An 8,690-nucleotide genomic window follows, 5' to 3' on the forward strand; every position below is an offset into this window, starting at 1 on the left:
GTAGAGGGATGTCCTTCAAATACTCTTTTACATTTATTCTAAACAAAATAACATGAAGACAGTGTAATATTCCCTGTTGATTCCTGGATTCATCGAATAAAGGCAAAGGTACACACCTATCCTCTTTACACTGTATAGCACTTTTACATTAGGTGCTGTAAGCAATGATATGATTTCAAGACAAGTTAGGAAAATATGCACCAAAGTGACTTATTACTAATTATTGACTATCTGTATGCTGAGTGTAAAATGTTTAGAATTGTTCTTTGTTTACACTTGTCCTCTGTCCTCAACATTGTCTCTCTGTCTTCTTTGTGCCCATTTCCATCCCTCTTGCAGCCGACTACGACTACAAGAGTGACCACCACTTCAACAACACACACGTAAGTGATGTCACAAGCTTTTATACGAGTGTATAGTTTCATTCTGATAATAAACTGCTCAGATATAGCTGTGTGCTGTACACTGATGGAGGAGTAACAACTACAAATATAACATCCCTCAATTTCAAAGGTTCTCAATTCAAAAACCAGATGTAAGAAACATTTGGCCAGGTTGACTGATCCCACTCTTGTTCTCTGTCTCTCTTCACAGAACTAAGCGTGATGATGTTACAGATTCAGGGATAGAAGAGCCCTACATCCCAGTTACTACAAGGTCCACAGCTAAAGTAAGGAGTGGTTCTGAAACTACATACATTGGGTCCTTACCGGTGTAAAGAATATCATACTGAACGGGTATTACAGATCACTGGGAGACCCACATTCTCCTTCTTGAATACTTCTTCTTTTTAATTTCTTCTGTGTCTGGGTCCCAATCACTTGGCACTGAGTATAATAAATCAGTCCTTTGGCTCAAAATTACAATGTACAGTGTTGAGTCGTACAGCTTTCTAGTCAGTTCTCAACAAATCCTGGCTGTAATACTATAGAAGGAGTTCAGTTCAGCGCCAGTCTTCATTTCCTCGTCTTATGCAGACGTTAGGCAATGATGTTGTATTCTGAACATATCACAAATTGCTGCTGGAGTGAATAAACACTTCTCAAACCTTTAAGAGATCTCTCAAATATTCAATATTATTCAGTCCACACCTGTTAAAGCAGCTATTGATCTTCTCATGTAAACAGATTCTGGTGCAGGATCTTCATTAACTCTTTCATGTCCCATTGCAGCCTTCTGTTCTGTAAATGAGGGCATTCCAGTTACGTGGATAGAGAGCTTGTTCTACAAGCTGTGTTACTGTTATTGTTTTAATGTTACCTCTCTGAGCAACATGTACATCTGGTGTTCCACAGGGATCCATACTTGGTCCCTTATATTTCAGTCATTATCGCTCCTCTTGCTCAAGAAATATAATTACATGGGTCATTTTGAATTTTAAAATGTATGTCTGATATTGGTTAAATATTACAAAATGGGGATTGGTTCTACTTTAAATTAGAAGAAATCAGAATATATACATACTTAACGTAGAGGGATGTCCTTCAAATACTCTTTTACATTTATTCTAAACAAAATAACATGAAGACAGTGTAATATTCCCTGTTGATTCCTGGATTCATCGAATAAAGGCAAAGGTACACACCTATCCTATTTACACTTTATAGCACTTTTACATTAGGTGCTGTAAGCAATGATATGATTTCAAGACAAGTTAGGAAAATATGCACCAAAGTGACTTATTACTAATTATTGACTATCTGTATGCTGAGTGTAAAATGTTTAGAATTGTTCTTTGTTTACACTTGTCCTCTGTCCTCAACATTGTCTCTCTGTCTTCTTTGTGCCCATTTCCATCCCTCTCGCAGCCGACTACGACTACAAGAGTGACCACCTCTCCAACAACACACACGTAAGTGATGTCACAAGCTTTTATACGAGTGTATAGTTTAATTCTAATAAAAAACTGCTGAGATATAGCTGTGTGCTGTACACTGATGGAGGAGTAACAACTAGAAATATAACATCCCTCAATTTCAAAGGTTCTCAATTCAAAAACCAGATGTAAGAAACATTTGGCCAGGTTGACTGATCCCACTCTTGTTCTCTGTCTCTCTTCACAGAACTAAGCGTGATGATGTTACAGATTCAGGGATAGAAGAGCCCTACATCCCAGTTACTACAAGGTCCACAGCTAAAGTAAGGAGTGGTTCTGAAACTACATACATTGGGTCCTTACCAGTGTACAGAATATCATACTGAACGGGTGTTACAGATCACTGGGAGACCCACATTCTCCTTCTTGAATACTTCTTCTTTTTAATTTCTTCTGTGTCTGGATCCCAATCACTTGGCACTGAGTATAATAAATCAGTCCTTTGGCTCAAAATTACAATGTACAGTGTTGAGTCGTACAGCTTTCTAGTCAGTTCTCAACAAATCCTGGCTGTAATACTATAGAAGGAGTTCAGTTCAGACCCAGGCTGCATTTCCTTGTCTTATGCAGACGTTAGGCAATGATGTTGTATTCTGAACATATCACAAATTGCTATTGGAGTGAATTAACACTTTTCAAACCTTTAAGAGATCTCTCAAATATTCAATATTATTCAGTCCGCACCTGTTAAAGCAGCTATTGATCTTCTCATGTAAACAGATTCTGGTGCAGGATCTTCATTAACTTTTTCATGTCCCAATGCAGCCTTCTGTTCTATAAATGAGGGCATTCCAGTTACGTGGATAGAGAGGTTGTTCTACAAGCTGTGTTACTGTTATTGTTTTAATGTTACCTCTCTGAGCATCAAAGTATTAGTTCTGTTGATATATGTGCATATACAGCTGGAAAAATGTACGTCTGGTGTTCCACAGGGATCTATATTGGGTCCCTTATATTTCAGTCATTATCGCTCCTCTTGCTCAAGAAATATAATTACATGGGTCATTTTGAATTTTAAAATGTATGTCTGATATTGGTTAAATATTACAAAATGGGGATTGGTTCTACTTTAAATTAGAAGAAATCAGAATATATACATACTTAACGTAGAGGGATGTCCTTCAAATACTCTTTTACATTTATTCTAAACAAAATAACATGAAGACAGTGTAATATTCCCTGTTGATTCCTGGATTCATCGAATAAAGGCAAAGGTACACACCTATCCTCTTTACACTGTATAGCACTTTTACATTAGGTGCTGTAAGCAATGATATGATTTCAAGACAAGTTAGGAAAATATGCACCAAAGTGACTTATTACTAATTATTGACTATCTGTATGCTGAGTGTAAAATGTTTAGAATTGTTCTTTGTTTACACTTGTCCTCTGTCCTCAACATTGTCTCTCTGTCTTCTTTGTGCCCATTTCCATCCCTCTTGCAGCCGACTACGACTACAAGAGTGACCACCACTTCAACAACACACACGTAAGTGATGTCACAAGCTTTTATACGAGTGTATAGTTTCATTCTGATAATAAACTGCTCAGATATAGCTGTGTGCTGTACACTGATGGAGGAGTAACAACTACAAATATAACATCCCTCAATTTCAAAGGTTCTCAATTCAAAAACCAGATGTAAGAAACATTTTGCCAGGTTGACTGATCCCACTCTTGTTCTCTGTCTCTCTTCACAGAACTAAGCGTGACAATGTTACAGATTCAGGGATAGAAGAGCCCTACATCCCAGTTACTACAAGGTCCACAGCTAAAGTAAGGAGTGGTTCTGAAACTACATACGTTGGGTCCTTACCGGTGTACAGAATATCATACTGAAAGGGTATTACAGATCACTGGGAGACCCACATTCTCCTTCTTGAATACTTCTTCTTTTTAATTTCTTCTGTGTCTGGGTCCCAATCACTTGGCACTGAGTATAATAAATCACTCCTTTGGCTCAAAATTACAATGTACAGTGTTGAGTCGTACAGCTTTCTAGTCAGTTCTCAACAAATCCTGGCTGTAATACTATAGAAGGAGTTCAGTTCAGCGCCAGTCTTCATTTCCTCGTCTTATGCAGACGTTAGGCAATGATGTTGTATTCTGAACATTTCACAAATTGCTGCTGGAGTGAATAAACACTTCTCAAACCTTTAAGAGATCTCTCAAATATTCAATATTATTCAGTCCGCACCTGTTAAAGCAGCTATTGATCTTCTCATGTAAACAGATTCTGGTGCAGGATCTTCATTAACTCTTTCATGTCCCAATGCAGCCTTCTGTTCTGTAAATGAGGGCATTCCAGTTACGTGGATAGAGAGGTTGTTCTACAAGCTGTGTTACTGTTATTGTTTTAATGTTACCTCTCTGAGCATCAAAGTATTAGTTCTGTTGATATATGTGCATATACAGCTGGAAAAATGTACGTCTGGTGTTCCACAGGGATCTATATTGGGTCCCTTATATTTCAGTCATTATCGCTCCTCTTGCTCAAGAAATATAATTACATGGGTCATTTTGAATTTTAAAATGTATGTCTGATATTGGTTAAATATTACAAAATGGGGATTTTAGTTCTACTTTAAATTAGAAGAAATCAGAATATATACATACTTAACGTAGAGGGATGTCCTTCAAATACTCTTTTACATTTATTCTAAACAAAATAACATGAAGACAGTGTAATATTCCCTGTTGATTCCTGGATTCATCGAATAAAGGCAAAGGTACACACCTATCCTCTTTACACTGTATAGCACTTTTACATTAGGTGCTGTAAGCAATGATATGATTTCAAGACAAGTTAGGAAAATATGCACCAAAGTGACTTATTACTAATTATTGACTATCTGTATGCTGAGTGTAAAATGTTTAGAATTGTTCTTTGTTTACACTTGTCCTCTGTCCTCAACATTGTCTCTCTGTCTTCTTTGTGCCCATTTCCATCCCTCTTGCAGCCGACTACGACTACAAGAGTGACCACCACTTCAACAACACACACGTAAGTGATGTCACAAGCTTTTATACGAGTGTATAGTTTAATTCTGATAAAAAACTGCTGAGATATAGCTGTGTGCTGTACACTGATGGAGGAGTAACAACTACAAATATAACATCCCTCAATTTCAAAGGTTCTCAATTCAAAAACCAGATGTAAGAAACATTTTGCCAGGTTGACTGATCCCACTCTTGTTCTCTGTCTCTCTTCACAGAACTAAGCGTGACAATGTTACAGATTCAGGGATAGAAGAGCCCTACATCCCAGTTACTACAAGGTCCACAGCTAAAGTAAGGAGTGGTTCTGAAACTACATACGTTGGGTCCTTACCGGTGTACAGAATATCATACTGAAAGGGTATTACAGATCACTGGGAGACCCACATTCTCCTTCTTGAATACTTCTTCTTTTTAATTTCTTCTGTGTCTGGGTCCCAATCACTTGGCACTGAGTATAATAAATCACTCCTTTGGCTCAAAATTACAATGTACAGTGTTGAGTCGTACAGCTTTCTAGTCAGTTCTCAACAAATCCTGGCTGTAATACTATAGAAGGAGTTCAGTTCAGCGCCAGTCTTCATTTCCTCGTCTTGTGCAGACGTTAGGCAATGATGTTGTATTCTGAACATTTCACAAATTGCTGCTGGAGTGAATAAACACTTCTCAAACCTTTAAGAGATCTCTCAAATATTCAATATTATTCAGTCCGCACCTGTTAAAGCAGCTATTGATCTTCTCATGTAAACAGATTCTGGTGCAGGATCTTCATTAACTCTTTCATGTCCCATTGCAGCCTTCTGTTCTGTAAATGAGGGCATTCCAGTTACGTGGATAGAGAGCTTGTTCTACAAGCTGTGTTACTGTTATTGTTTTAATGTTACCTCTCTGAGCAACATGTACGTCTGGTGTTCCACAGGGATCCATACTTGGTCCCTTATATTTCAGTCATTATCGCTCCTCTTGCTCAAGAAATATAATTACATGGGTCATTTTGAATTTTAAAATGTATGTCTGATATTGGTTAAATATTACAAAATGGGGATTGGTTCTACTTTAAATTAGAAGAAATCAGAATATATACATACTTAACGTAGAGGGATGTCCTTCAAATACTCTTTTACATTTATTCTAAACAAAATAACATGAAGACAGTGTAATATTCCCTGTTGATTCCTGGATTCATCGAATAAAGGCAAAGGTACAAACCTATCCTATTTACACTTTATAGCACTTTTACATTAGGTGCTGTAAGCAATGATATGATTTCAAGACAAGTTAGGAAAATATGCACCAAAGTGACTTATTACTAATTATTGACTATCTGTATGCTGAGTGTAAAATGTTTAGAATTGTTCTTTGTTTACACTTGTCCTCTGTCCTCAACATTGTCTCTCTGTCTTCTTTGTGCCCATTTCCATCCCTCTCGCAGCCGACTACGACTACAAGAGTGACCACCTCTCCAACAACACACACGTAAGTGATGTCACAAGCTTTTATACGAGTGTAAAGTTTAATTCTAATAAAAAACTGCTGAGATATAGCTGTGTGCTGTACACTGATGGAGGAGTAACAACTAGAAATATAACATCCCTCAATTTCAAAGGTTCTCAATTCAAAAACCAGATGTAAGAAACATTTGGCCAGGTTGACTGATCCCACTCTTGTTCTCTGTCTCTCTTCACAGAACTAAGCGTGACGATGTTACAGATTCAGGGATAGAAGAGCCCTACATCCCAGTTACTACAAGGTCCACAGCTAAAGTAAGGAGTGGTTCTGAAACTACATACATTGGGTCCTTACCAGTGTACAGAATATCATACTGAACGGGTGTTACAGATCACTGGGAGACCCACATTCTCCTTCTTGAATACTTCTTCTTTTTAATTTCTTCTGTGTCTGGATCCCAATCACTTGGCACTGAGTATAATAAATCAGTCCTTTGGCTCAAAATTACAATGTACAGTGTTGAGTCGTACAGCTTTCTAGTCAGTTCTCAACAAATCCTGGCTGTAATACTATAGAAGGAGTTCAGTTCAGCCCCAGTCTGCATTTCCTTGTCTTATGCAGACGTTAGGCAATGATGTTGTATTCTGAACATATCACAAATTGCTATTGGAGGGAATTAACACTTTTCAAACCTTTAAGAGATCTCTCAAATATTCAATATTATTCAGTCCGCACCTGTTAAAGCAGCTATTGATCTTCTCATGTAAACAGATTCTGGTGCAGGATCTTCATTAACTCTTTCATGTCCCAATGCAGCCTTCTGTTCTGTAAATGAGGGCATTCCAGTTACGTGGATAGAGAGGTTGTTCTACAAGCTGTGTTACTGTTATTGTTTTAATGTTACCTCTCTGAGCATCAAAGTATTAGTTCTGTTGATATATGTGCATATACAGCTGGAAAAATGTACGTCTGGTGTTCCACAGGGATCTATATTGGGTCCCTTATATTTCAGTCATTATCGCTCCTCTTGCTCAAGAAATATAATTACATGGGTCATTTTGAATTTTAAAATGTATGTCTGATATTGGTTAAATATTACAAAATGGGGATTTTAGTTCTACTTTAAATTAGAAGAAATCAGAATATATACATACTTAACGTAGAGGGATGTCCTTCAAATACTCTTTTACATTTATTCTAAACAAAATAACATGAAGACAGTGTAATATTCCCTGTTGATTCCTGGATTCATCGAATAAAGGCAAAGGTACAAACCTATCCTCTTTACACTGTATAGCACTTTTACATTAGGTGCTGTAAGCAATGATATGATTTCAAGACAAGTTAGGAAAATATGCACCAAAGTGACTTATTACTAATTATTGACTATCTGTATGCTGAGTGTAAAATGTTTAGAATTGTTCTTTGTTTACACTTGTCCTCTGTCCTCAACATTGTCTCTCTGTCTTCTTTGTGCCCATTTCCATCCCTCTTGCAGCCGACTACGACTACAAGAGTGACCACCACTTCAACAACACACACGTAAGTGATGTCCAAAGCTTTTATACGAGTGTATAGTTTAATTCTGATAAAAAACTGCTGAGATATAGCTGTGTGCTGTACACTGATGGAGGAGTAACAACTACAAATATAACATCCCTCAATTTCAAAGGTTCTCAATTCAAAAACCAGATGTAAGAAACATTTGGCCAGGTTGACTGATCCCACTCTTGTTCTCTGTCTCTCTTCACAGAACTAAGCGTGATGATGTTACAGATTCAGGGATAGAAGAGCCCTACATCCCAGTTACTACAAGGTCCACAGCTAAAGTAAGGAGTGGTTCTGAAACTACATACATTGGGTCCTTACCGGTGTAAAGAATATCATACTGAACGGGTATTACAGATCACTGGGAGACCCACATTCTCCTTCTTGAATACTTCTTCTTTTTAATTTCTTCTGTGTCTGGGTCCCAATCACTTGGCACTGAGTATAATAAATCAGTCCTTTGGCTCAAAATTACAATGTACAGTGTTGAGTCGTACAGCTTTCTAGTCAGTTCTCAACAAATCCTGGCTGTAATACTATAGAAGGAGTTCAGTTCAGCGCCAGTCTTCATTTCCTCGTCTTATGCAGACGTTAGGCAATGATGTTGTATTCTGAACATATCACAAATTGCTGCTGGAGTGAATAAACACTTCTCAAACCTTTAAGAGATCTCTCAAATATTCAATATTATTCAGTCCACACCTGTTAAAGCAGCTATTGATCTTCTCATGTAAACAGATTCTGGTGCAGGATCTTCATTAACTCTTTCATGTCCCATTGCAGCCTTCTGTTCTGTAAATGAGGGCATTCCAGTTACGTG

The 8,690-nt window shown here is 37.5% G+C and overlaps 2 long non-coding RNA genes across 2 annotated transcripts; both read left to right on the plus strand.

The window, feature by feature from the left end:
• The first annotated feature begins 3,321 nt into the window (after positions 1-3,321).
• Positions 3,322-5,167, plus strand: LOC138239442 (uncharacterized). The gene is made up of 4 exons (XR_011189914.1): positions 3,322-3,365; positions 3,577-3,652; positions 4,837-4,880; positions 5,092-5,167. It is a non-coding gene; the product is annotated as an uncharacterized lncRNA (long non-coding RNA).
• Positions 5,168-6,305: 1,138 nt separating this feature from the next.
• LOC138239443 (uncharacterized) lies at positions 6,306-8,155 on the plus strand. Its single transcript, XR_011189915.1, has 4 exons — positions 6,306-6,349; positions 6,561-6,636; positions 7,821-7,864; positions 8,076-8,155. It is a non-coding gene; the product is annotated as an uncharacterized lncRNA (long non-coding RNA).
• Positions 8,156-8,690: the final 535 nt, after the last annotated feature.

The sequence above is a fragment of the Lepisosteus oculatus genome, chromosome 6, assembly GCF_040954835.1.
Source record: "Lepisosteus oculatus isolate fLepOcu1 chromosome 6, fLepOcu1.hap2, whole genome shotgun sequence".
NCBI classification, from domain to species: domain Eukaryota; kingdom Metazoa; phylum Chordata; class Actinopteri; order Semionotiformes; family Lepisosteidae; genus Lepisosteus; species Lepisosteus oculatus.